Genomic DNA, 26,796 nt, shown 5'->3' with positions numbered 1-26,796 from the left:
CTTCAGCAAGACTCATTAAGTTGTATCCATAAACTATGTTCCACTTTTAAAGCAGGCCTGTATCACATCCTCAGCCTTATCATCATAAAGCTCCAAGTGCTGCTCTGAAAAACCCCTGACACGGATTGCAATATTCTGCAAGAATTAAAGCTACTGCAGACATCTGTAGTGCTGCCAAGGACACTTAACTGGAAAGGAACCAAAATGCCTATCCTTGAGAGGGGCGGGGGAAGATAAGATCTTACGACATTTGCAGGGCTGTAAATAATTGAGAGGTTCACATTTCCATCCCCCCTCTCTGACTGCCCTGGCATGGATGTGTTTAAGCCACTTCAGCTCATCTCATACTGTTTCTTACTCCCCACTTCCCCACGTAGCAGGAAGGGTTCTAGAGGCAACTTTTGCAAAGACCAGCTTCCTTTTCATGCAGAGGCGGCCTTTTCATGGGGCAAGGTGAGGCAGCAGACTTTTGTGGTGCCAGTAGACCAGCCAGATGCCCCACCACCATTTGCACTGGAGCAGCTCTCTGGGACCGATCTGACCTTTGCAAGCTCTGCAAGGAGAGCCTCTCCTCATACTCCTTGCAAGCCTTGCAAAAAATGCAAAGAGAGAAGAAGAGGCTGCTGGCAACCTTTCCGCTTCTTGCCTCTATGCTGCTTTCAAAGATGGCAAGAATCCCTTTGAAAAGGAGCTGGCCTCTCTCAGGCATGTGGGGCGAGGCAGCATTTGGCACCTCCAGACAGAGGAGCCTGCTGGCACTGCTGCCCAAGAATCCGGAGCAGCAGCAGCAGCAGCAGTAGCAGCAATCACAAGTTGTTCTTTGAAGTAGAAAGATTTCACTGCTCTGGATTTCCCTCTTGCCTGAGTAGACTCCCCTTTTCCTGATTGCTCTGGCAAGGGATTCTGACCACTGCATTTTCCACTTAGGCAATCTGCTGGCTTCCGAAGTTTCATTCTTTGCAGAATAAAAGCCATTGAACAAGTATCTTCAATTAAGCAATTGTCTGCTAGTAATCATTTAGATGATCCTGCCATAAGACACATGGTTGGTTAGGCCCAGGGGTTCAAGCCTTGGGTCCCCAAATGCTGTTGGATTCCAACTCCCATCATTCCCAGCCACAATAGTCAATGGAAGTTGTAATCCAACAACAAAGGTTGCAAATGACGAGTTTGACTAATTGAGTTACTTGAAAGCTTATGATTTGACAAAACAATTATTGAGATTCCTGTTAGGAAAATAGGCAGCTGCCATATACCAAGTCAGACCATTGGTCCATCTAGTTCAGTGGTGTCTACGTAGACTGGCAGCGACTTCTCCAAGGTTGCAGGCAGGAATCTCTCTCAGCCCTATCTTGGAGATGCCAGGGAGGGAACTTTAAATCTTCTGCATGCAAGCATGCAGGTACTCTTTCAAGAGCAGACCCATCCCCTAAGGGGAATTTCTTACAGCGCTCACATGTAGTCCCCCACTGAAATGCAATCTGGGTGGACCCTGCTTAGCAAAGGAGACAATGCATGGCTGCTACCACAGGACCAGGTCTCCTCCCCTGGCTGGGGAGGGACAGACTCTCCCCCCAGGCATTGGCTCCTCCCCTGCATCTGATGTCAGATGCAAGGGGGCAGGGCCAGTGCTGAGAATGAGGCTGTCCCAGCCCTGGCAGAGTTCCATTTCCCCGTGAGTGGTTGGTGGAATCACTGAAAGGGAGAAGGGCAAGTTACTCTGATATATACAGTATGTGTTTTGTATTGTTGAATAGTAAGCCATCGAGTTACATAAGCCAACACAATGAGCTACTAAGGTCAAATGGATCTGTTCATCCCGCGAGTGCAAAGAGCATGAAGACAACTTTCTTTTCTTGATTATTGGTTTAAATTTACAAAGTAAGGGCAGAGCTGACAAAAGGGGGGAATAGTAGAGTCTAAACAGAGCCTTTCTTGAAACCAAAGAGAATGCATTGTACTTATCTCTTGAATATTATTTCCACATAGATATTTTTGCTATTATTTTTGCAGAGAAAGAAAATGAGTAAAAACTGTTTCCTTACGATCACGAATGTTCCAGCCATGCAGTTTGCAACTTGTCTGTTCAACTGGAGTGAGTAGCCATTGCCATGGGTAAGCAGCCAAGTGGCAAACTGCCTGCCCCATGCTGCCTACCTCACCCTCTGCCACCTCAACGCACATCGGATCCAGGAAGACAACAGTTGCCCATGCAAAATCCCAGCCAAAACAGGAGGGCATTAAAGTCCTACCTGTTAAGGAGAGCCAGAGGCCAGGTTGGGTGAGTAGAGCCAGTATGGGCAAACTTTTATCTCACAGGGAGATACTCTAGACCACAACCATGGTGGATTGCCACCGGAAGCACCTGTGGGTTCCTAGTTCTAGCCTCATCAGCTGCTGACACACACACACAGCTCTTCATTCCAGCTCCTGGCTTCTGACCGGCAAAAGCTCTGTCTGCTTATAGAAGGGCTGCATAGCCCTCACAGGCATACCTCTACAAGCAGACAGGGCTTTTGTGTGGAGAGAGATGTAGAATCCAATGAAAAGAGTAGTGGTATGCAAGGACAAGGCAGTCGAGTGTAATCAGGAATATTAATACTTTAATGAAATAGATACTATGTACAGAGAGGCAAGTGCACACTGCTTGTCAGTGCTCTTGCGGCTGGCTGGCTGTTAGTCCCACCTCTACTCCAGGACTGGGATACAAATAACTAAAGTCCCATTCAAAAGCTGGCCTGGATCAAGGAATGGATTAACCAAAAACACCACAGGAGAGAAGTGAAAACCATATCCCCCCCCCTCCCCACATTCTTCCCTATGAGACAAGGCTGCAGAACAACTAGTTTACCTGCTCCTTGTGAAGGCAGAGCTCTTGCTCCACCCTCCTGACGCTGCAGAGCATATCAGCCAATATTTTTTTTGGATCTGGGGACGTGCAAAATCTCTCTCTTTTTTCATCTTTCCACATACTGGAATTGCATGTCTCCTAAGGCTGTGGAGCATGTCAACCAATATTTCTAAATAAAATATTTGAAGTAAAAACCATGGAGCAAAATCTAATTAAAATTAAACACTTTAAAATCCCAATTGTTTCAATGGGGAAATTATCTCATACAACTTTTTAAAAGGCAGTCAAGATGCATTTGTTCACTCATGCTTTTGATTAGATATTGATTTAACTGTGTTCTTAATAGTTTCAACATTTTAAATTTTAATTATTGTAATGTTTTAATCTTTTTATCTGTTGTTTTTATCGTTTTGTTATAAACCGCCCAGAGACTTGCCTTTTGGGTGGTATACAAATGTGTTAGTTAAATAAACAAACAAACAAACAAACAGTTGCGTAGCTCTCCCTCTTTGCCTTTGTTTTGAAGGCCTTAAAAGTGCTTAATTTTGCACTTCCATTTCCACAGTTTGTTGATTTGTGGAACAGTCTGTGAATGCACAGGGCTTTGTCCATTCTTCCTGAAACTACCTGCCCCTTCCTGAGAGTGACCAGAATTATTAACATGTGCCAATTAGCTTATGCAGGATTACTGCTTGATTGTAACTGTCCTCATATTCCGTGTGTTGACTAGATGAAACAAATGATTTTTTCCCCTGGGTGCTTATATGAGCTTGTTTAGACAACATTTTACCAATGTATAGCTAATTCTCCAGTATTTACAGTAGCTATCTATATTTTCTGTTCAATAAAACCTTTTCCAATCAGGACTCAGAACAAAGACTAAATGACAAGGGTGAGCAGCATTATGCCATAAATAGCAAATGGAGCAATGTTTGCATGAACTTTTCTAAGCAACCCAGAGGCAGAGAAAGATTAATCATAGCAATTGGTTGATGCAAGCAACAAATATATTAATGGCATTTCAGAGTTAGCATACTTTGTGGTTGTTTAAGTATAAAGTATTTTTTGCATTCCAGCAGTATTTCCACCAATATGAGATTTCCCAGAATGTCTACTAGCTCCTCCAAATCCCGCCTTGATCGTCTACTCCAAAAGATCTCACCCATAATCCATTCTTGATCAGAAAACCTACAATGAGACCCAGAAGTGCCTCTCACCATCCTGAAGTGCTTTGATTCTACTAGCCTAGAAAACATTGGGGCTATTCTGATGATCGGCAAAAATTGGGCTAGGAGAGCCTAGCCCAATTTTTGCCAATCATAAGAATCACCGGGCTCGGCTGCAAGCCCGGTGGTTCTAGAGCAGGTAACCCGCTCAAGAACCTCTGCCCTAAAACCAGGTTTGCGGAGCAAGTGGGGTTTTAATAATTGTGAGTAGCCACGGTGCGGCTTCACGCTGTGCCTACTCATGAGGAGACCCCCAGAGGGGAAGCAAAAAGCTGCCTCCGGGCTCCGGGGGTCTCGCCAGCATGCCCTGCGTGCTCGCGCAGGGCATGCTGGAGCTTGTGGGGGCCAATCGGCCCCCACTCCCCTGAGCCCCGTCTTGGAGCCAGCAATCGTGTGGGCGGCTGATCCAGCCGTCCAGGGGTCCCTCCCCGCTCACCCTTGAAAACCGGGTCTCACGGATCGTGAGACCTGGCTCATTGACTTGTCCTTTTAACAGCTGCTTACAGACCTGGAAAACATCAAAGCAGAGCTACTCCAACAGCTCAGCTTTTTACCAGGTTTATCTTAATTATTTCTGCGTAGCAGTCATCTTGCTATGCTTTTACTTTAATCTAGCAAGCTCAGCTCTTAGGCAGCCTTAACTGTGATAAAATTCTTGAGGAAATGTCTATGGAAGTGAAAACTAACCAGATTTGAAAGTGTGAAGGAGATCACCCTGGAAATCATATGCCCTGCTCAGCAGGAGAGGTAGTAGTTCTGCATACTACATATGTGTTTTATACTGCAAACACTGCAAGCAAAACTTTTCCTTAAGATGGATAACAACTTCCAGGTGCTTTTCTACATATCCCTGCAAGTAATTAGCTCGTGTTTTGAAACAAAATGCAGTACTTCCTGCTGGGATGCAATATCACTTTTCAGCACTTTTGGACTCCCAAACCCAGAAATGTCAAGTGCGATTTAAATTTTAAAAACCTTGATAAAAATCATAGTTCTTTTATAACAATGAACATCTTATTAAACCACATGAACTTTTTCTGTTGTTTAAGAGAGCAAGAAGCTGCAGCTTTTCAGTACACTAACTGGCTAAGGTAGCAAAATAGAGGATTTCACTTCCATTCTGTTTATGTCCAGAGTCGAGAAGGAATGCAGGGAGATAGAACATGTGTGAAGCTGCCTTATCCGAGTCCATTCAGCTCAATATTGCCTATACTGAATGGCAGCAGTTCTCCAGACTTTCAGGTATATTCTCAGACATTGTCCTCATAATGCATCCCTTTCCTCTTGCTGTTTTGAGTGCAAGACCCTCCCCTTTTGAATCATAGACACCATTAATCACAGTACAGAGAGATCCATTCCCAGGAAGTCAGGAACCCCCCCAGAACTAGGTGCAGCAGGGCCAATCTCTACTTAAGAACATAATTAAGTAACCAGTACCTTCAAAGCATGTTGGTCTTGTGGTAGCAAGCATGAAATTGTCCCCTTTGCTAAGCAGAGACTGCCCTAATTTGCATTTGAATGGGAGACTGTATAGCCTTGAGAAGAGCTCTGGGGCAGTCTGTGGGGAAGGAGGGTTTAACTTACCTTCCCCGCAGACAATCCCTTTCAAGTTGGTCTCTGGGTCATCTCGGAGAGACCTCGTTACACCTCTGCTGATGGAGTCACACTGGCTGCCTATAGGTTTCCGGGCCAAATACAAAGTGCTAGTTATAACTTATAAAGCCCTAAACAGCTTAGGCCCTGGGTATTTGAGAGAACATCTTCTTCATTATGAGCCCCACTGCCCATTGCGGTTGTCTGTGGAGTTCCGTCTCCAGTTTCCGCCAGTTCATCTGGTGGCCACACAGAGACGGGCCTTCTCAGTTGCTGCCCCGGGATATGGAATGTGCTCCCTATTGAGATACTATCCTCCCCATCTCTGACCATTTAAAAAAAATGCTTAAAAACCCATCTTTTTACTCAGGCTTTTTCAACTTTTTAATAGCTTTTTAATTCTGTGGTTGACTTTTAAATTGTTAGTTTTTAATTGTTTTTATGTGTGTTTTTAACTGTTTTATCATTGTGAACCACCCAGAGACACGAGTTGAGTGTAAAGTTAAAAAAAAACACCACAAAGTCCCTGGGTGGGCATATCGCTTGCCCAGACAAGCAGCGGCTTCTGCTGCAACTCCCAGGATCAGGGTGCTGGGACACACCGCTGTATGTTGCCCCACCCCCTGGAGCCCCAATAATGCACCATGCAAGTATGAGGTACATTACTGGGATTCCCCCGCCCCAAGTGTGCCAGCCGTGGCTGCATGATTGGAAAAAAATGAGGGTAAGGGAGCGCTTATTCCCTCAACCTTGTTTAACTGGGAGGCTTTGCAGGCAGGTTTGCCACCGTGTAGCCACCGGGATAGGGCATGATCCTGTTGGTTCACAAAAGCATGCAAAACCAGGTTGGGCTCCCTTCTCTATATGTGAACATTAAGAAATTCCCTGTAGGGGATGGGGCCATTCTGGGAAGAGCACCTGTGCATGTTGGCATGCAGAAGGTTCCAAGTTCCCTCCCTGGCATCTCCAGATAGGACTGAGAAAGACTCCTGCCTGTAACTTTGGAGAAGCTGCTGCCAGTCTGTGTAGACAATACTGAGCTCAATGGACCAATGGTCTGATTCAGTATATGGCAGCTTCCTATGTTTCCTAAGTGAATTCTGCCAAAAATCCACTTGGAAAGTGCCAAAACTGTATGACTCCGGATGCTGTGGAGACCTGATGAATGTCTCCACAGAGAAAATGTATGTGATTTGGTGCAAGTACTAAAGAATAACATGACAAGTGCATACTCTTCAGATATTCACATATGCTAGGAAGAATGGTTTTCTAATTTTAGATCTTGAGAGTAGTGCACAGGGCTACTGAGGCATGAACATTATTCCCAGAGGTATTAATGCCGTAATACGGAAATCCCCCAAAATAGCATCAAGGCATCCATCCAAAGAATGCTTACAAGAAGAAAAACAATCCTTGCTACAGAATGTAAAAAAAAAAGGCATGAAGCAAGAACTCTCCTAATTATTTATTGATTACATTGGCATAAAGGTGCTACCTATTAACCTGGCAAATTATGGACAAGCCAACCATTCATTGCACAAAGAAAGATATCAAAGGGCTTATTGTGTCTAAGGTAATTTTGTATAGTATCTAGATTTTTTAGGTACCTTGTAAAATTAATATATTGTGATTGTGGAATTGCAGGTGTCTAGTGACATTAAAACAAATAAAACAGTTTTTAGATGCAGAGGGCTATTTCCTGATCTGGCAGGATCACGTCAAACAAATAAAAGTAAAAATGAGGTCAATGGTTATGTGGGTTGCACTAAATCAATAGTCCAATCTTAATAGTTAAAATGTGAAAACCTATTGATTAATTGATTATTGATTGATTATTGATTATTAAATCAATAACTATACACCTTTTACATTCCTAATATTCAACAGTAAAATGATAGAAGTACAATATGTAATAAAGAAATCAAAAGTGATATTTATGGAGGTGGGGGAGTAAAAACCACCAAGAGATATTTCTAACCCTTGTTATTTGAAAAATAGATAAATGATTCACATTTCCCCTTGTTTTTCTATTTTGGACCGAAATCAGATGTTTGAGTTTTTGTTAAGTGTTACACAGTCCACAATTTCCATGGAATTTCAGCTGTTGTAGGGACATCTGTTATTCCTCCAGTCTCTATTTTGACCACGGTCAAAGGACCTCATAGCTGAGGTCTTTTCACAAAATAACAGTGGTCAAAACAGAGGGATACTGTGCTGGAGTATCAGTATGCTAGGGCCAGTTGCTCTCCCCCTGCTAAATATAAGAGAATCACCACTTTAAAAAGGTGTCTCTTTGCTCAGTTAGCAGGGGTTGAAGCTATAGGATGCTGAAGCACATTTTAGGACCACTAATAGCCCCTGAACTCCAGAAAATTGAGTTTTAGCCAGAAAAAAACTCCTTTTGAAGACTGTGCTGTTTTGAGACAACCCAGTTGGCAGAAGCCTTTGAATACTAGGCAGAAATCCAATCCAATAAAGGTAAAATGAATTGAATCAGCAAACAGAGACTTGACACTGGAATAAGATCTGACGAGTTTTTTCACAACTTCCACTATTGTCATACATGCTGGAACATAATAGTTTCTGAATGCCCACCTAACTTTCCACTCTGAAAGACCTGCATATTGGCAAAGGTACAAAACAAGGTCTATGACAGGCAATTATGTGAAATGGCGATCACATAACAGATAACAACATGAGAATGGGATTTGTCATGAAGGAAGTGCTTTGAAATCTACCTAGGGCAGGGATTCTCAACGTGTGGGTCCCCAGATGTAATTGGACTTCAGCTCCCATAATTCCCAACCAAAGGCTGCTGGGGCTGGGGATTATGGGAGTTGAAGTCCAATAACATCTGGAGACCCACACGTTGAGAAACCCTGACCTAGGGCATGCCCACCAGGCTGAACGCAGCCCACTAGCGATGCAGTGTGACCTGAGGCTTGACAGATACGGAAACAATTTTTGCTGCCTGCTTGAGACTGTAGAAAGTCAAGATTTACCCAGCCAACAGGCTGTTATTCACAAACAATGGGCTGGTTCAGTTGATCAGGTAAATAGTTAAGTTGGGGTATGGTTTGAAGGCGCTTCATACAACAACCTTGCTGAAGACTGGGCTGCTACAGAACTATGTACTAAAGACCATGACCCTACAGAACAATTTTTGGGTCTGCATATTGTAGGTAGGTTTGGTTATTGCATGGATGGGAGACTAGAAATCCCAAACATGCCACCTTGAGTTCCAGGATGGAAATAAAATTGAAAACGTATTTTATTTATATTCAAAGTATTTCAAAAAATAGCAGTTCAAAAATATTTCTCCAAGTAAAAAAGAAAACATCCATGAGCACCCCTCAAAACAAAATGAAGCAAAGATCTTTCCCATCCCAAACATGGATTTATAAAATATTTATTATCATCATCATCATCATCATCATCATCAATTCAATTTCTATACCACCCTTCCAAAAATGGCTCAGGGCAGTTTACACAGAGAAATAATAAATAAATAAGATGGAACCTTGTCCCCAAAGGGCTCACAATTTAAAAAGAAACATAAGATAGACACCACCAGCAGTCACTGGAGGTACCGTGCTGGGGGTGGATAGGGCCAGTTACTCTCCGCTGCTAAATAAAGAGAATTACCACATTAAAAGGTGCTTCTTTGCCAAGCGAGAAGGGGTTTTAGCATCATTTTTAAGTAAACATACATGTTTTCTTTGGAGAGTAGGATTATTTTTACGTGCCCTTTGAGAACTTGGTACATTTCTGATGTTAGGCTAGGCTAAGGGCATGAGGTGGCCATCCATGCACAAGTAGAGGCATGTGAAAATCGTTTTTCCACATTACATTGAGTTTGCCTTTGTTTTTGTTTGGACGGGAAGTCCACTTGCCACATAGCATTCTTTTCTGGAGTCCAGGCTTGAACCAACCCAGAGGCGTATCTAGGGGAAATAGTGCCTAGGGCAGGGATTCTCAACCTTGGGACCCCAGATGTTGTTGGATTTCAACTCCCATCATTCCCAACCAAAGGCCATTGGGGCTGGGGATTATGGGAGCTGAAGTCCAAGAACATCTGGGGACCCAAGGTTGAGAATCCCTGGCCTAGGGCAAGCACTGAAATTGCGCACCCTGTCCAAACATCTGACACCCATCTTTCAGATAACTTTACCATAATATCAGCTGAAAAATACAAGTCAAGCTCGTTAATCTTTTAATATTTCAAAAACTATTTAGCAGTGGACGTAGCCAGACCAAAAAATGCTGGAAAACGACAAATTTCAGTATGCTGGGGATCATGAAATACCCAAATACTATGGGGAGGTGTACTTGGAAAACTAAACAGAAGTGCCTGTCTAATTCTCTACTATACACTGTAACATCACTATTACATAAGTTTTAAAAATAAATGGAGAATTTGACTTTTCCCAGATTCTCTGAAAATAATTAAAGGATATGCAGAGTAAACTGTATCACTGCTGGTATATTCTAGTATTTCAGAAAGACAGTTAAAATGAGATAAAGAAAGCAAGCAACTCCCAGTGGGCCTTAATACTAAAGATTTCACACTGATTCAAAGACAAACTCACCATTAATAGCCATATTATTAAGACATCACATTTAACTCACTTATCACAAGAAGCAAAGTAAGAGCAAATGAATACAATCCTAGCTCATAAGCTTCAGCTCAGTATTCACAAGCACTGATTCTCTGTACATAGTGCCAATCTGAATTAGTGTACAGTGACTTATGTAATATATATATTTTAATTTTTTTACCTGTAGCCCCTTCAGGGGGCTTCCTAAAGGCTGTGAGGGGGTCTGCAAAGGTTTCCACTCCCCCCGCTGGGCTCTAGGGCCTGGCAGGGACCATTTCAGCATATGCGGTGGCCATTTTAAAAAATATTTATTTTAAGGCCACTGAAAACAAAATGGCCACCGTGCATACTCAGATGGCCTCTGCAAGTCCTGGCATGGCCTAGGGCCCCACAGAGGCCATTTGAGCATGTGTGGTGGCCATTTTGTTTTTGGCAGCCATTTTAAAAAAAAATTTAAAAAATGGCGCCCCCCCCCCTTCAAGTGGCAACCGGGGCACGTGCTCTGCCTGCCCCACACTAGATATGCCCCTGAACCAACCTCCCACTTTCAAAATATGATCATCCAAAGCAGTTCATTTTTGACTAGCATACTGTTTGAAGTGACTCTCCACAAGTATAGTATTTGTAATAATCTATCAAAACAAGTTTCATCCGTGAAGTATACACAGTACTGATGTAGCTGTTGTGCTCTATACAGGGCAGTATAGAAATAAAATCTCATCATTTTGGCTATGTTTCAGTTCCAAAATAATAATCCATGAATAACTAGGAACACTCCAAAGAATTGCCTTCTGTTAGATGTGAAAGAGGTTCGGGTTTAATGAGTTTCTTAAAGGCAATTAATACTGCCATGTAATTTAAGTTCCTTCATAAATATATCCACACCATAAAGCATATATACAAATCAAGAGTGCATGGGTCTCTGTGGACTTTTTGTACATTCATATGTTATAGTGAAGCGACTTTATTCTAATGCACTAGGCTTCCCTGCCGGGTCCAGGCCTCTCAGGGAGAGAAATGTCTGCAGGGTAAGACACTCTCTCTCTCTCTCTCTCTCTCTCTCTCTCTTTTAGCAGGCAGGTTGGGTCAACAGAGCTTACTTCCAAGGAAATGTGCTTGCAGGACTGAGGTGTTTCAATGCACTGCAAAACTCCTTGGTGTATTGCAAAATGTAATATTGGAATATTTCCCTTAGGAATGATAAAGCAATGATTTCCGGCATCTTTGAAATGAGATAAAGACGCAACAGATGCAACACAGGCATTTCCAATTTAACTATCCATCCCTCTTATGGTTTTCCTTTCTGCAGTTCTTTTTGTGGTGATATAAGCTTGGTTCCACATTCCCATGACATATTGTTTGTCATTGACAATAAACATTTGATTCGTTGTTTTTTTAAATGAACAACTCTTTACAGTGTGTTAAATAAGCAGCAAAGTGAAAAGAGTAAACAATGGAAATAAAGCAAAGAATGTCAGTAATTGCAATTGCTTACAAGGTAAAAATTCTGCAAAATAAGCTGGTTTGCAAAGTTACTTTTCACAGCTGACAAGTTGGTTTTCCTTAGACCAGAACATCAAATAAATGATAAAGAGAATTTACCACATTTCAGCAGAAAAAAAGGAAAGCAAAAGAGGGATAAGATCCTTCTCACAATTTGGCAGGACAATACAATTGACCAACTGGTTACATGCACATCCCAGATAAATTATTACTTTGTAAATTATTGTCTCGTTTCACCTAGAATAAATGGCACTTTCAGACAGTGACTGGCCAAGTCCAGAAACATTTATACTCAGGTCATGTCAGAGAGAGCCAATGGTTTGTCATAGTAGTGGGTAAAAATGTTAATAGGGAGTAGAGAGGAAAATATTGACCCTTTCCTTCTTCACAACCTTGAGTGGTTCAGTTGAAGGGCACCAACATGCAGACGAGAAGGTTTGTGGCTCAAGTCTCAGCTGATCCTGACACTACTGAATTCTTAATATTATTCCCATCGACACAGCTCACAGTATGGAAAGGGAAGTGTTCCACCTTGCTGTGGACTCTATACAAATCGCTATACACTTGGGGACTCATATACCTGGACTCATGAAGGATCTGTCACATGAACTGCGAAAACATCTATACTAGTTCAGACAATTGATGCAGTAGGTGATACATCAGTCATTGATTCTGGAATTCCCTGTACTAGAATATATTGTGCTTCCAGATCACATTATATCCTTCATAAAATCCCACATGGATGCATAAATAAAAAAATCACAGCTGGCTGAACCAGCCCTAGAGTAAAAAGGTATACCAAAACATCCTGTGAGACTCTGTCCCTTCCTTCTAGTCACCAGAACTATTTAAGACTCTGCCACTCAACCCTACTTCTGATTCATCATGCACTCACCCTATTGAAAAGCCTTCTCCCACCCTCACTATCATTATTCTTCCTTATTCCAGGTCTTTGCTCAAGCCTACTCATGTCACAGCAAGACTGAGCAAATCAGAGGTTAAGAAGAGCCAGTTACATATAGATGGGGCAATGGAGGAATTCATCTTGTTGGTGTAAATAACATACCAACAACAGTACTGTTCATGGAAAGTAGGTTGATTGATGAATTTTGTTAATAGAACCTTTTGATCTTGTTCATCACAGACTTCACAGGAATATCCAATTACTTCTGGCTGTACAGAGAAAAATGTATTCTGCAATTTTAATTAATAAAATGAATATACATCAGCGGCAGCAAATTAAAGTACAGCCAGAAAATCTACTCAATACAAACATTTTCTTATTAAATTTAAGTATCCTGCTTAGTTTTTATTTTTCATACTATTACTATAATGTTAGAGATCAAAGGCACTAAATTCATTTGCTCATTTTTATATTAAAACTTAAGGAGAATTGGGATTTTAGCTGCTGATTCATGTTTTAGATTTAGGTTCTGTGGTTTTTTTCCCCCTCCTCTTACCAGAATCAGAAGGTTTTTTTCACTTGACTAATATTTTCCCCCATGGTAATTCAACATTTCATTAGATTATGAACAAATAAAGGTTTCCTCTAGAGTGAAAGCAAGATGGGAAAATAAAAGGTTTTAATTGTCCTCTATTGCATAGAGAATTACTAATTAGTTGCTTTTTTAAATCCACTATAAGAACATAATGCCAATTTGTTTTCGGGTCCAATTCAAGGGGCTGGTTTTTACCTTTTAAGTCTTTAACGGTTTGGGACCTGGATATCTGAGGAACTGTCTGCTCTCAAGTGATTCTGCAAGCTTGACAAGGTCAACGTAGGGGCTCTGTTCTGCATGCCAACAACGAGTGAGGCTTTGCTGTCATGCACGTAGGACAGGGCTTTCTCAGTTATTGCCCCCGGCTTTGGAATGCTCTCCCAGTAGGCATCCACTCCTCAGTCTCCATCAGTTTTTAGAAAGCAAGGGAAATCTTGGCTTTTATATGAATGTTGTTTTTGCTGCTGCTCTGTATTCTATGGTCTTGCGTTTTTTAAAACTTCAATGAGATTTGTATTTTTAGATTCCAATTTAATATTTGTATTGTTTAATAGTTTTATATTGTTTTGAAGGTTTTGTAAACCACCTTGAGATTGTTTTAATACAAGGCAGTATAAAAAACAACCAAGCAAGCAAGCAAGCCCTGCTGGATCAGGTCCAAGGGCCCATCTAGTCCAGCATCCTGTTTCGCACAGTGGCCCACCAGATGCCTCTGGGAAGCACACAGGCATGCCCTCTCTCCTGCTGTTGCTTCCCTGTAACTGGTATTTAGAGACCTCTTGCCCCTTAGGCTGGAGGTGGTCTATAGTCACCAGACTAGTAGCCATTAATAGACCCATCCTACATAAATTTATCTAAGCCCTTCTTAAAGCCATCCAGGCTGGTGGGGTTCACCACATCTTGTGGCAGAGAATTCCACTGGTTAATTATGTGTTGTGTGAAAAAGTACTTCCTATTGTCAGTCCTTAATTTCTTGGCAATCAGTTTCATGGGATGACCCCTGGTTCCAGTATTATATGAGAGGGGGGAAATTCTCTTTCCACACTATGCATAATTTTATAGACCTCTATCATGTCGTCCCCTCAGTCGCCTTTTTAAATTAAAAAGCCCCAGGTGTTGTAGCCTTGCCTCATAAGGAAGGTGCTCTAGGCCCCTGGTAATGTTGGTTGCCATCTTCCACACCTTCACCAGTTCTATAATGTCCGTTCTGAGGTATGGTGGCCAGAACTGTACACAGTATTCCAAATGTGGCCACACCATAGATTTGTATAAGGGCATTATGATATTAGCAGTTTTATTTTCAATCCCCTTCCTAATGATTCCAAGCATGAAATTGGCCTTTTTCACAGCTGCCACACATTGTGATGACACTTTCAATGAGCTGTCCACCACAACCCCAAGATCTCTCTCCTGATCAACCACTGACAGCTGAGACCCATCAGTATATATATATGAAGTTGGTGTTTTTTGTCCCAATATGTATCATTTTAGACTTGCTAACATCGAACCGCATCTGCCATTTTGTTGCCCACTCACCCAGTTTAGAGAGATCTTTTTGAAGTCCTTCACAATCTTTTTGGATTTCACTGCCCTAAATAGTTGGGTCACAATGAAATAAAAACCTTTTGGGAGGTTCACATATGAATGGGTGTCAAACGTTTTGTGAAGTACTGTATATAGGACCTTATAAACTATTTCTGGATGATATTTTCATTATATGGTTAGGTTCAGAGGAAGAATTGTGTAATTTTGAGATTTGTCTAGACAACATCCATCCTACCATTAAATTTCAGGTATCTAATGGAAAGAATAAGATACATTTTCTAGATGTGGAAATTAGGAATGAAGGAGGCACTGTGGTCACAGACCTATACAGAAAGCCCTCCGATTTTAACTCCTTGTTGAAATTTGATTGTTACCATCCAGGCCAGGGGCGTAACTACTATTAGGCAAGGGGAGGCGGCTGCCTGGGGGCCCCCGTGCCTCAAAGGGGCCCCCAGAGGCAAGTCACATGACTATATATTGTGAAGTGTGTGTGTGTGTATCAGCGAGGGGCCCATTTTAAAATTTTGTCTCTGGGCCCACTCCAGCCTTGTTACGCCCCTGATCCAGGCCCCTTTAAAAAGAATCTTCCCTATACGCGAATGTTAAAATTATGAAGGAATTGCAACAATTTAACATCCTTTTGCAAATAAGCCAATGTTCTCAAAATACATTTTTTGGAAAAAGGATATCCAGAATGTATTATTAAAGAAGCCTTGTATAAGGCTAAAACAGAAGTCAGAGAGATTGTTGCATCCCAAAATCCAAAAGAATGTTACAGGCAGGATGATTATTCCAATAACTTTTGACACCCATACACCTGGTGTAGAACAGATCATCAGGAAGCATTGGCACTTATTACAACATATCCCGAGGTGCAGCCGATGTTTGCACACAGCCGATGTTTGCACACAAGTGGGATGCAAATTTAAAGGATATTCTGGTGCACAGTAATATGAGAGACATAGGAAATATTAGACAAAGTACATTGGATGGGAAATCATCCATAGGCCAATTTCCTTGTGGCCGCTGCATAGTCTGGAGTAATTGTGAGAAACTCAAGAAATTCAGGAACCCTTTGAATGGTCAAGAATATCAAATTGAGGACTTTTTCAATTGCAATACCAAGGGAGTGGTTTATGTTATCCAGTGCCCTTGTGGGTTACAGTATGTGGGAATGATGACTAGAAATATCAAGACACGAATTATTGAACACAAAAGTTACATTAAGCGAAGGAAGATACAGGCACCCTTAGTAAAACTTTATGTTGAACTGAATAAATATAAGCATATATATTATTTAAGGTAAAAATTTAGATGTTTATACTATGTATATATGTTATATTGATTATCTGATCCCCATGGAACTATTGATATGGAATTACATATAGATATAGTAGGCAATAAGGAAGCAATGGAAACTGTCAACCTTCAGAATGAGTATATTAAATGTGATAGAGGTCTATGCTTAACAACTATGAGGATTATCCTAATTGAACATACTTGTGAGAACCCTATTTAAAAGCTGGGAAACAGTATTATAATCATGACAAAGGGAGTAGATGACTCCATTTTGAGATACAGTACTCTAGAAGCTTCTGCCTGCCCCAAGTGCAAGAAGAGAGAGAAATGTGTGGGTTTTTAAAAATCATTTTACATGAACGGCAACATGATTTCAGGAACGGGTGGAATGGGGCTGTAAAAATCGTTGCACTGTCCATACCACAAAGCACTGCAATGCGTAAACAGCTACTTTCCTGCCACTTTGAAATGCTGTAGGGGTGCAACGCAGCACTAAAATCCAAAACAGGGCGTGGAAAATATGAATGGCACCCTGCTGACAGCGCAGCAAGTGCGGTGTCAAAACACTGGCAATACGGAGGGGCACTTATGTGACACGTGACATCGTGTATTCTGGAAAACGTCCAGAATACTTTCAATGGTCAACTGGAGATTGATTCCACCTCCAAGAAACATGAGGCCAATCTAGTAAGGCTGATGACCCTAGCTCACCCAGGTAGTCTAGTCATCTATATAGGCTCTTTCTTCAGTATTGGCTTATTCTTCAATCTCAAGTTTAAGTACACTTAGAACAGCCCCACTAAAGCCAATGGCATTTGGTTCCAATTTACTGACCAATGCATTTGTCTGGGAGAATGAATACAACTTACCATACAACCAAATGGCAATTTACCATGGCAGAAATACATAGTGTCAAGAATGTTACTGCACATCTAAACCTGAAGGGACCTAGTAAAATTCTTCTATGGGTAATCAGCTTTCCTAATGAATCAATGCCACCCTGTTAGACATCCCTTGGAAAATGGTTGTCTGTATTTGCCTGGTGTGTTTATATGATCAGCTTCTACACAATGCCACCTTGCTTTGTTGAGTCTGTTGCAACTATGTTATTCATTTATAGAATATGCACCCAAGACTCAATTAAGATCACAACCACATGAAATTCACCTGTGAATATGAATGTAGTTACACTTCAGTTTTACTAAAAAAGTAGACAACCACGATTCACAAAAACAAAAACAAAAAAATGGGGTGGATGGTTGTAGTGAACCTGTCCTCATTGGATAAATGATATAACAAACATTGAAAGAGTGAAATTTGTTCAAGGTATCAAACAGAAAATTCATGCATGCAAGTTCATTGTTGGATGACGGCTGTATCCAGCTTTCTTGCATGTGTGAATGGGCCAGCAGTGATCAAACACCACCAAGCAGTTGCATCAGTTCATTCATTCAGTTGCAAGTCATTGAGCACTGCATAAATCAAGTGGTAGGCATGCATGTGTGAACCTGCGATGGGAAGAAGTACCACAATGTAAAGACATTTTTGTGTATCTTCAGCATTTTGAGTTTCCATTTAAGCATATTGTGCTCAGTCTTCTCATACTAAAATTAGCCTTCTGCCTTCAAATGCTGCTGGCAAAAACAAAAATGAAAAAAGCTTGGAATGTCTAATTATAGTTGCAATATGGTGAATCCCAAAGGCTTCTTTTCCACACACCCCGAAGAACAAACCCTGAAATGAGACTACTATATGAGGGCTATATGTGTAAAAAACAAACAAACAAAAACAGAACAGCCATTTCTAAATCTCTAATCACAACTCTAGTATATGTGTGTGTTTGTAGTTTCTCGTCTTCAGAATCTGAAGAGCACCTATTGTGCCTTTGGGTTCTCTCATTTTAACTTGGAAAACTCCCAGCACTTCTGCTATTGTACCTCCAGCAGTACATTTGTATGTATTCTTTCTGCATGAAGGGAGGAAATGATGACTACAGAGAAAGAAAAACAATTGCTTGTGGCCTCTGTTACAGAGACATAAAAATATGCATGCAAATATTGTCAGCAGCAAACACAAAGAAGGATGTTTGGTTGTTTGTGAATATCTCCCAGCCAGACGGAAGATAAAAAGAGAGCCCAGTAATGTAAGCAAACAGTGACCATCTGGCTACAGAGATTGCTCAGCCACCTCTGTGTAAGGATCAGGTAAGGGTGCCAACGAGATGTTCTTTGTGTAGTTCAAGAAGGGAAAACCAACTGCAGGAATTTCAGCAAGAAGCACATTGCATTCTTGTACCTCTTCAGGCTGCATTACATGCAGTGTGACACCACAAAGCAGGTTTGAACAACCTGTGATGTGCCAAGTAGAACAAAACCCACCAGCCATGTATTGTGGCTTCCCCAGTACCCATATTTTGAAGTCCAAGGCATACATGATGAGAGATAACAGACTGAAGTTGAATCTAAACAAGACAGAGGTACTGTCTGTAGGGGGTCAAGATCCAAGAGATGGTTTAGAATGGGGTTACACTCCCCCTAAAAGATCAGGTTCATTGTCGGGGAGTGCTCCTGGATCCCAAACTCTCCCTGGTCTCTCAGGTTGAAGCTGTGGCCAGGAATGCTTTTTATCAGCTTCGGCTGATACGCCAGATACGTCCATTCTTAGAGACTAGTGACCTTAAAACGGTGGTACATATGCTGGTAACCTCTGGGCTTGACTACTGTAATGCACTCTACATGGGGCTGCCTTTGTACGTAGTTCAGAAACTACAATTGGTACAGAATGCGGCAGCCAGACTGGTCTCTGTGTTTACCCAAAGGGACCATAAAACACCAATGCTAAAAGAACTGCACTGGCTGCTGCTATGTTTCTAAACAAAATACAAAGTGCTAGTTATCACCTATAAAGCCCATAATGGCTTAGGTCCAGGGTATTTAAGAGAGCGCCTTCTCTGTCGTGAACCCTGTCGCCTATTAAGATCATCTGGAGAGGTCCGGTTACAGTTGCCGCAAACCCGCTTGGTGGCGACTTGGGACCGGGCCTTTTCTGTGACTGCCCTGGGGCTTTGGAATGTGCTCCCTGCTGGAATAAGAGCATCTCCTTCTCTGTTTGCTTTTAGGAAGACCCTGAAGACGTACCTGTTTTCCCAGGCCTTCAACTGAGACTCAGTTTTTTTTAATTTTAATGTATTTTTATGTATTATGATTTTATCTTTTTATAAATTTTAAATGTGTTGTGTTTAATGTTTTAATTCTGTACACTGCCTAGAGATTTTTATATTAGGTGGTATATAAATTCAATCAATCAATAAGCAAGTAGGAAATACAAGAGTTTTGTCAAACCCCAGCTGGGCCAGCACTAAAGGCTACTGGGCTACCTTCAGGTTTGGGTAATAAGCTGTTCAGGCTGAGCAGTAGCAATAGCTTGCCTCTCCATATCAAAGGGGAACATTTTACATAGCCCAGCTTCAAGTTTAAAAAAAAAATTTCCTGCATGTGGAATAATGTGCATTCTCTACATTATCCCACAATTGCTTTTGGAAGGAATGGTGGCATGGTTTCTCAAGAGAGGAAAAAGGAGAAGCTGACTTTAGGCTGATAAAAGCCCAGTGCAATACAGGGAAAGCAATGAAAAGGAAAGGATAGAATAGACACACGAACCCCTGACACCCTCAGGATGAGCTTTGTAAAAGATGATGTCATTCTGGCATTACATGAGTGCTCATGAGAGATGAGTCCTCTCCAGGGATGCCCTCTCCTCTCAGGAGACTGAATCCAGTGCAGCATAACAGATGGCTCTGGGACCTAAAGATTAGCCAGGAGTGACTGTATTGGATTAAATTGGCAAGGATACTTCTTTGTAACATGGGGGGTGGGGAATCAGCACTATCAGACTGCAGTCTTTTCTCTGCCACTCTCACCTCCCTGTTTCCTTTTCCTGCATATGGCTGGTCACACACACACACACACACACACACACACACACACACACACACCACATAATCTGCTCTCCTTCCCTGCTTATATCTTTCATCAGCAATACAGCAACCTCCCCCATCAATCCCTAGATGTGTAGGAAGAAGATGGATTGTCAACATGTGCCTACACATCTCCTTCCTCATGCCCAGATCAGTGGCACATTGCAAAAAGTGCTTTGGCTTCCTTTCTCCATTTATATTCAAACAAGTGAGCCGATCTGATGCACCGGTTAGAATGTCAGATTAGGAGCAGAGAGATCTGGGTTCAAATTCCTTTATGCATGCGGCCCATTTCTATTTCTCAGCCTAGTCTACCTCACAGGGCCATTGTGAGGATAAAAGATGGGAGGTGAAAACCATGTACACTTCTCTGAGCTCATAAGAAGGATAAAAATGAGATTAATATACATTTCTTATATTTATATGCAAGGTCATACTAGCCTATACTCAAGGCAACAGAAGAAAGAATCATTAATAGCCTCACAGTTGCTCTTCTGAGTTCTGTGACTAAAATTTCCACGCTAGAAGAAAATTCCAACGCTTTTAAAAGCTTGTATGACACAGGTTCATTGGGCCTAGCTGCTTAGGATCCTGTGGTGAGACAGCAAAGCTCTCACCTTCTAACCATCTCCCTACTATATAACAATTAAAGATATAACATTTGGAGGGGCAAGAATTGACGGGCCTAGAGTGAACCTGCATTTTGGGGAGGAGAAAGTAAAGAACTGTGACGACCAAGGTAAATTCACTTATAAGCCATTTCCTGTCAGGCCCTAGCACTGGGAGTCTCAATGTTGGATCCCCAGATGTTATTGGACTTCAACTCCCATAATCCCTAGCCCCAGTGGCCTTTGGTTGGGGATTATGGGAGTTGAAGTCCAATAACACCTGGGGACCCAACGTTGAGAATCCCTCCTCTAGCATCACACTCCAGTGTGATTGAGAAATGGAACCCAGGTTGAGACTAGGCACTTGTGAAGGCAGCATAATTTTTAACAGTTCCTGTTGTTGAAATGGGCTACAAATGGGTTTCAAACTGGGACATTGTTGGGGAAAGACAAATTCTGTCCCTCACCACAAACAGTAGGGTCAATAGGAATAGGTTTCTGCCCAGCCTAATGGTGTCCCTGAATTTAATCCTCTACATTCTCCCCATACAGGTGAATATTTGCCATGATTCATTTCTATAGAGAAAAGCAAAGCTATTCAGATAGTGGAAATTCTGAGGTAGGAACAAAATCTGCACCTCTTGTCTCCACAGACTGGGACCTCATGGACAGGTGTAGTGCATCTGTGTGCCCATGGAATGCTAACGAGTACTGCTATAGTTCAGTTAACAATGGTAGTGGCAACACACATAGGGAGGGATATAGCTCAGTGGCAGAGCATTGGCTTTGCATGAATTCAAGGGTCAATTCCTAGCATCTTCAGGAAGGGCTGCAAAAGACTATGTCTGAATCCCTGGATAGCCAGTGCCAGTCACTGCAGATGATATTGAGCTAGATGGACCAGGGATCTGACTCCATATAAAGCAACTTCTCATAATTTAGCAGGCCCAGTGATGTAGTGTACCTTTGGTCAGCATAAGAAGGGTTAAGCAAACTGCAATACTGCAAACAAGCAGCTCTACCCAGGCTGCTCGTGGGAAGCACCAGGATCGCAGCTGATCCCGGCGCTGCCTCCCCAGGTAGCCTGGGATTTGTACCAGCCCTTTTACCTGGGTAAAAGGGCATGAGCACACCCTTTTACTTAGGTAAGGGGTCATGTGTAGGCTTGGGCTGCATGCAGCTCTAAACAGACACAGATCCATGTGCCTAGAGCACTTGAGTTGAGGGGAAATCCCTCAATGCACCACACTCCTCGTGTGGCGCATGTAGATCCCTGGAGTCGGGGCTTCATTTTCCAAGCCTCCTGTGCTCCACGCTGCTCAGAGCAGTGCAGATTATGTGGATACGCGAGCTACACGTCACACAGGACAACTTATCATCTGGGGAGATAAGCTCAACCCTGCCTTCCTCCCGCCCACACTCCCTGACCCAGTAACAGTCATGAGAACAACCTTACTGTTTTGAATCTGGGAACTGTGCATCTTCTGGCTACAATTCCCAGAGACAGTTGGATAAGTCTGCTACCTTGAGCACATATAAAGGTGGTGGTGGGGGGGTGTTTCCCTAGCAACCATATTCAATGAAAGAAAGTCTGCTTGACGGGTTAGTATACATATTGCTTCCTAGGAACTTAAAAGAATAGATTTCCCCATAGCCTCAAATGTGATCACAATGTCTTACCAGATGGGAACCTTGAGTAGATTATTTTCTCTGTATAAATGAAACAAGAGTGAGCATGCACCTGATTAACAAAGCTCTTTCCATGTACACATCTATGTAGAGATAGGTGCTAAATAAAAACATAACAAGAGCCCTGCTAGATCAGTCCAAAGGTCTATCTGGTCCAGTATCCTGTTCTCCACAGTGTCCAACCAGATAGCATTGAGAAGTCCACAAATAGGAGTGTCATGGCCCAACCTGTCACCACCCCTTTTCCCAGTAGTGACTCCAAGTAACATAGCTAAATTATAAGCCCTTAATTATAAGCCCTTAAACCCTAAGGATGGAGGCGGAGCCGAGGAGCTTTTCTGTGCATTTTGACTCACAAGCAGTGTTCCCTCTAAGAGAGATTCCCAGATGCTGTTGACTACAACTCCCAGTATCCTCAGCTGCAATGGCTTTTGCTTGGGGATTATAGGAGTTGTAGGCAACAACATCTAGGAATCTCTCTTAGAGGGAACACTGCTCGCAAGTTGTCCCTTTACATAAGTAAAGGGACAATTTGTGGGTCAAAATGCACAGTAAACCTGTATCCAAGATCAACTATGTGCCTGGGAATTTTGGGACATGTATACCCCAAGTTTTCAGGACATATTATAATATTTTGGGCAGAATGCAAAACATGGGCTTGGAAGATCTGGGTTCAAATGCCCACTCAGCCATGATGCTCACTGTACCTCACAAAACTGTTCTAAGAATAACATGGAGGAAGGAACCATCTGTGCTGACCTGAGTTCCTTACAAGAAGGGAGGGAAAGAGGTGTATGTTTGTAAGTAAAGTAAAAGTTTATTTTAAGATGTTATGAACTTATATAGAAAGCCTGCATCTTGTACCAGCTAACTCGTGGTGGAAGGGACAGAGAGAACAAAGAAGAATGGGAGTGCCCTAAGAGTATCAGTTGACCAATCACAAGAGACTGAGAGTAGACACACAGACTGAAGAGAAAGTCCTATACTAGCTACCTCCTAATGTCCCTAATTGTCAATAGAAGAAACCACTGGTATTAAGAGCTGATGCCTATGGAGTCACATCTCCAAAAGTATTTGCATTCAGGTCTCTATGGTCCAATCCCAATATTGTATTCATTACACCACTGTGACTCTCATGGTGGACACACAGGGCCAGTTCAGACAAAACCTTACCGACCCACATGACTAGAAATGGGCCCACATGATTAAAAATGGGCCCAAGAATGCACCCCTCATGATGCCTTCTACAGAGGGGCATTTGGATTAACAGCCCCCCACCCCAGACAACACATGATAAAGGGAAGGTTTTAGGACACCTGCAGAAGACTCCCATAGATGTGCTCTCTCGGCACATCACATTTCAAATTACATGGGCCAATAAGGTATTGTCTAAACCAGCCCATTGTGGACAAAAGAGAACTCTGAGTTTTCAAAACAAATTGCTATGTTAGCCAAAGCAACACAATTATTAAACTAAAAAGAAAGAAAGTTAGGGAAAAGATCTTGACAGCATGCAAACTTCAAATTGCATCTGCTTATAGATGATACATTCCTCTCCAATACTATTTTTAGTGCTACTATCATGCTAGATCCATCCATTTCCATGCCTGAGCAGTCCTTTTTTTTTAAAAAAAGCAATGTATAAGAGATTCATAAATGGGAGTTGTGTCGCTTAGCTGTCACAGGTACTATCCAACAGGCACCGAACAGGTTAGTTCTCAAAGGATGAGAAAGCCCTGTCCACACTAGAAGAACACTTGATGAACAACAGGCATGGAACATAGGAAGCTACCATATACTGAGTCCATCTCGCTCAGTATTGTCTACACAGACTCACAGCGGCTTCTCCAAGGTTGCAGGCAAGAATCTCTCTCAGCCCTATCTTGGAGATGCCAGGCAAGGAACTTGGAGCCTAGATGCTCTTCCCAGAGCTGCTCCATCCCCTAAGGAGAATATCTTACAGTGCTCACACTTCTTCTCCCTTTCATATGCAACCAGTGCTGATTAGCTTAAAGAGACAAGTCATGCTTGCTACCACAAGACCAGCTCTCTTCCCATGAAGAGAAGACAATGACGATCCCATGCCTGAAGACAATGAAGGCGAGACAAGATAGAGATGCAAGGTCTAAAGTTGAAATGAGCATTAGACGGGTCTGGGCTGAAACATGATCTACAAGCATGCTTCATATATGGCTCCCTTGAGTACATTAGTCCAGTGGTATTAACGATGCAGCTCACAGGCTCCATTTGTATCATACATTACTCTGCTACCCAAGCAATTTGACATATGAATCAATTTTTCAGTGTTTCAGCTTCACAGTGGGGAAGCAGCTGAAAAATAATGACTAAATGCAGAAACAAATAGTTTCTTAATTCTTAAACAACTTAATTTTCTCCTTTCCCTCCCTTTTCTTTCTGATTCCACCCCCCTCACTCTCTACAGGATCCCCCCTGCACAAACATCTAAAATAACAAAACACAAAAGATTACTAGATAGAATACAATATTGAAGTTGATTCATATGTAAAACTTTGTGATTGTTACACAAAGTTATTTTACAGCTCTTCCAAGTTATTGATATATGAATGTAGCAACAAGGAGAGGTCTCTTTGTGATTGTTCATGCAAAAGATCATACTCTAAGGATTCAGGGATCAATAATGCCCCCAGGTAACTGCTCAGAGAACAATCAGATATGGGACTCCTGAAAAAAGCTCTTCAGCATCTTGATTGTTTTAGTTGATGTATTCAGCAAAATCAAGCATCAAAGCTATAGGGGAGTGCGAAATATTTGACTGAATTAATTCAAATTTGAATTGTATTGTACCACATAAGGCTGCAGGTACAGGTTTGTATTTGAATGCTCCAACATTAAAAACAAACAAACAAACCTTTCACACAAAAGAGCAACATGCCAGGAAGAAGGGGGCTGAACCATTTAAGCTGATATCCTAGTTTTCCATTTTCTCTTCACCCCCATGCTGGAGTAGTCAAAACTACACACCTGTAGCCTAAAGTGGTTCATTCCACAAAATACTTTTAACACTTGATCCTGCTGAATGTATAAATAGGATCTTATTCATTTCAATTTCTCCTCTTAAGGAAGGAATTGTATCAAATATGTGCCAGGCTCTTTATTAAATTGATAACTAGATTCCTCCACCCCTACCTTCAACTTCCAGTAATGGCAACTGAAGAGGCCCAAATCTACTGCTCATTCTGGTTTTTTTCTCCATTGCCAGACAATATATCAAGAGAGATGGTTCTATTTATGGTGTTCCTGTCAATAGACCCACAGGGAGTTGCTGCAGTAAAGAGCAGACAAGTAGTCTATATGGCTGAATATGATGTTAGCTAACTAACTATTTACAATGCCCAAATTCTGTAAAAGTGGGGAAAACACTGCACTAAGTATAAATTCTATGTTAAGCTAAGCAAACTCTGAAGACATGAATAAAGATACCAAACAAATTGTAATGCAAGCCATTCAGCTAAGCCATATCAACTACCCAACCAATACCAGCCAACCTAGCATGCAAAATCTCATTAATATCACATGGAATTATGTATAAAGGGTGTCATGGCCCAATCTTAACCAGTCCCGTGATTTTAAGCTTCACCAGTGCCATCAAATAGACTTTTATATTTTATCTGGCTGAGTCTACTGAAACAGCCTTCTAAACTTCTGATTCATTTAAAATCAGGTAGTGTGGTAAGGCTTCAAAGCATGGGGTGGGCTGCAGACTGCTAAATTCAAAAATATAAAATTTACTCTAAAACAGTTCAATTCAAAACAGTAGGTCTTTTGGAAAATTTAGTACAAAGAAACAACGGCCATATGAGCATAAAGGAACAAATAAAATAGGAGAAAATGCATCCAATCTAACCTGCACCTAATGCAGTGCCTTAAACCAGAGTCCTTACCGTTTTCTTATAATCACCTCTAATCAGCTTCTGCAGTGAGTCTGTCTTTTTCCCTTGCTTACCTTCAGGACTGGCTCTTCTCTTTCCAGTACTCTTCCCTCAGCTGCTTAGAGGGCTATCCAGATCTCAACTTCTGAATCACATCTCTTCAGATCAGATCTCTTCTGATTTCAGCTTAACTCTCCCAGTAATTTCTCAGCTCTTAATTTCAGCAGCTCTTCTCAACTCTTCCCTCCTGGTTCTCCAAGACTCCAACTCCAACTTGAACTCACTTGAACTTTTGATCCCTCCACAGCTTTTTAACACAGAACATAGGGAGCAAGCAAATACATATTCAATACAGAAATCTGTAACTCAAAAAGGGGAGGTTCAGGCCTCATTCCTTCACAAAGAGTTTTATGCATAAGGAATACAGAAGATGTAGATTTAAATGCAACCTTAAATGTTATCTTGAACTGATAGTCTTGGTGATGTAATGCAAAATAA

The 26,796-nt window shown here is 41.8% G+C and overlaps 2 long non-coding RNA genes across 3 annotated transcripts in view; one reads left to right on the top strand and one right to left on the bottom strand.

Annotated features, from left to right (window-relative positions):
* The window catches only part of LOC128324037 (uncharacterized), a 135,023-nt gene extending 115,742 nt beyond the window's left edge, over positions 1–19,281 (top strand). The window contains exons 2-5 of one of the 2 annotated variants that reach the window (XR_008306584.1): positions 2,014–2,281; positions 5,212–5,319; positions 12,720–12,861; positions 19,233–19,281. This is a non-coding gene — a long non-coding RNA (uncharacterized LOC128324037). Of the gene's footprint in view, positions 1–2,013; positions 2,282–5,211; positions 5,320–12,719; positions 12,862–18,090; positions 18,136–19,232 lie in introns of those variants that run through there. The other variant, XR_008306582.1, reaches the window with a different exon arrangement.
* Positions 1–26,566, bottom strand: part of LOC128324038 (uncharacterized) — a 110,625-nt gene extending 84,059 nt beyond the window's left edge. The window contains exon 1 of the long non-coding RNA XR_008306585.1: positions 26,373–26,566. This is a non-coding gene — a long non-coding RNA (uncharacterized LOC128324038). The remainder of the gene's footprint in view (positions 1–26,372) is intronic.
* Positions 26,567–26,796: the final 230 nt, after the last annotated feature.

The sequence above is a fragment of the Hemicordylus capensis genome, chromosome 4 (assembly GCF_027244095.1).
Source record: "Hemicordylus capensis ecotype Gifberg chromosome 4, rHemCap1.1.pri, whole genome shotgun sequence".
In the NCBI taxonomy this organism is placed as follows: Eukaryota; Metazoa; Chordata; class Lepidosauria; order Squamata; family Cordylidae; genus Hemicordylus; species Hemicordylus capensis.
The sequence above is the reverse complement of the archived record's forward strand: the minus strand, read 5'-3'. Positions and strand labels throughout refer to the sequence as shown.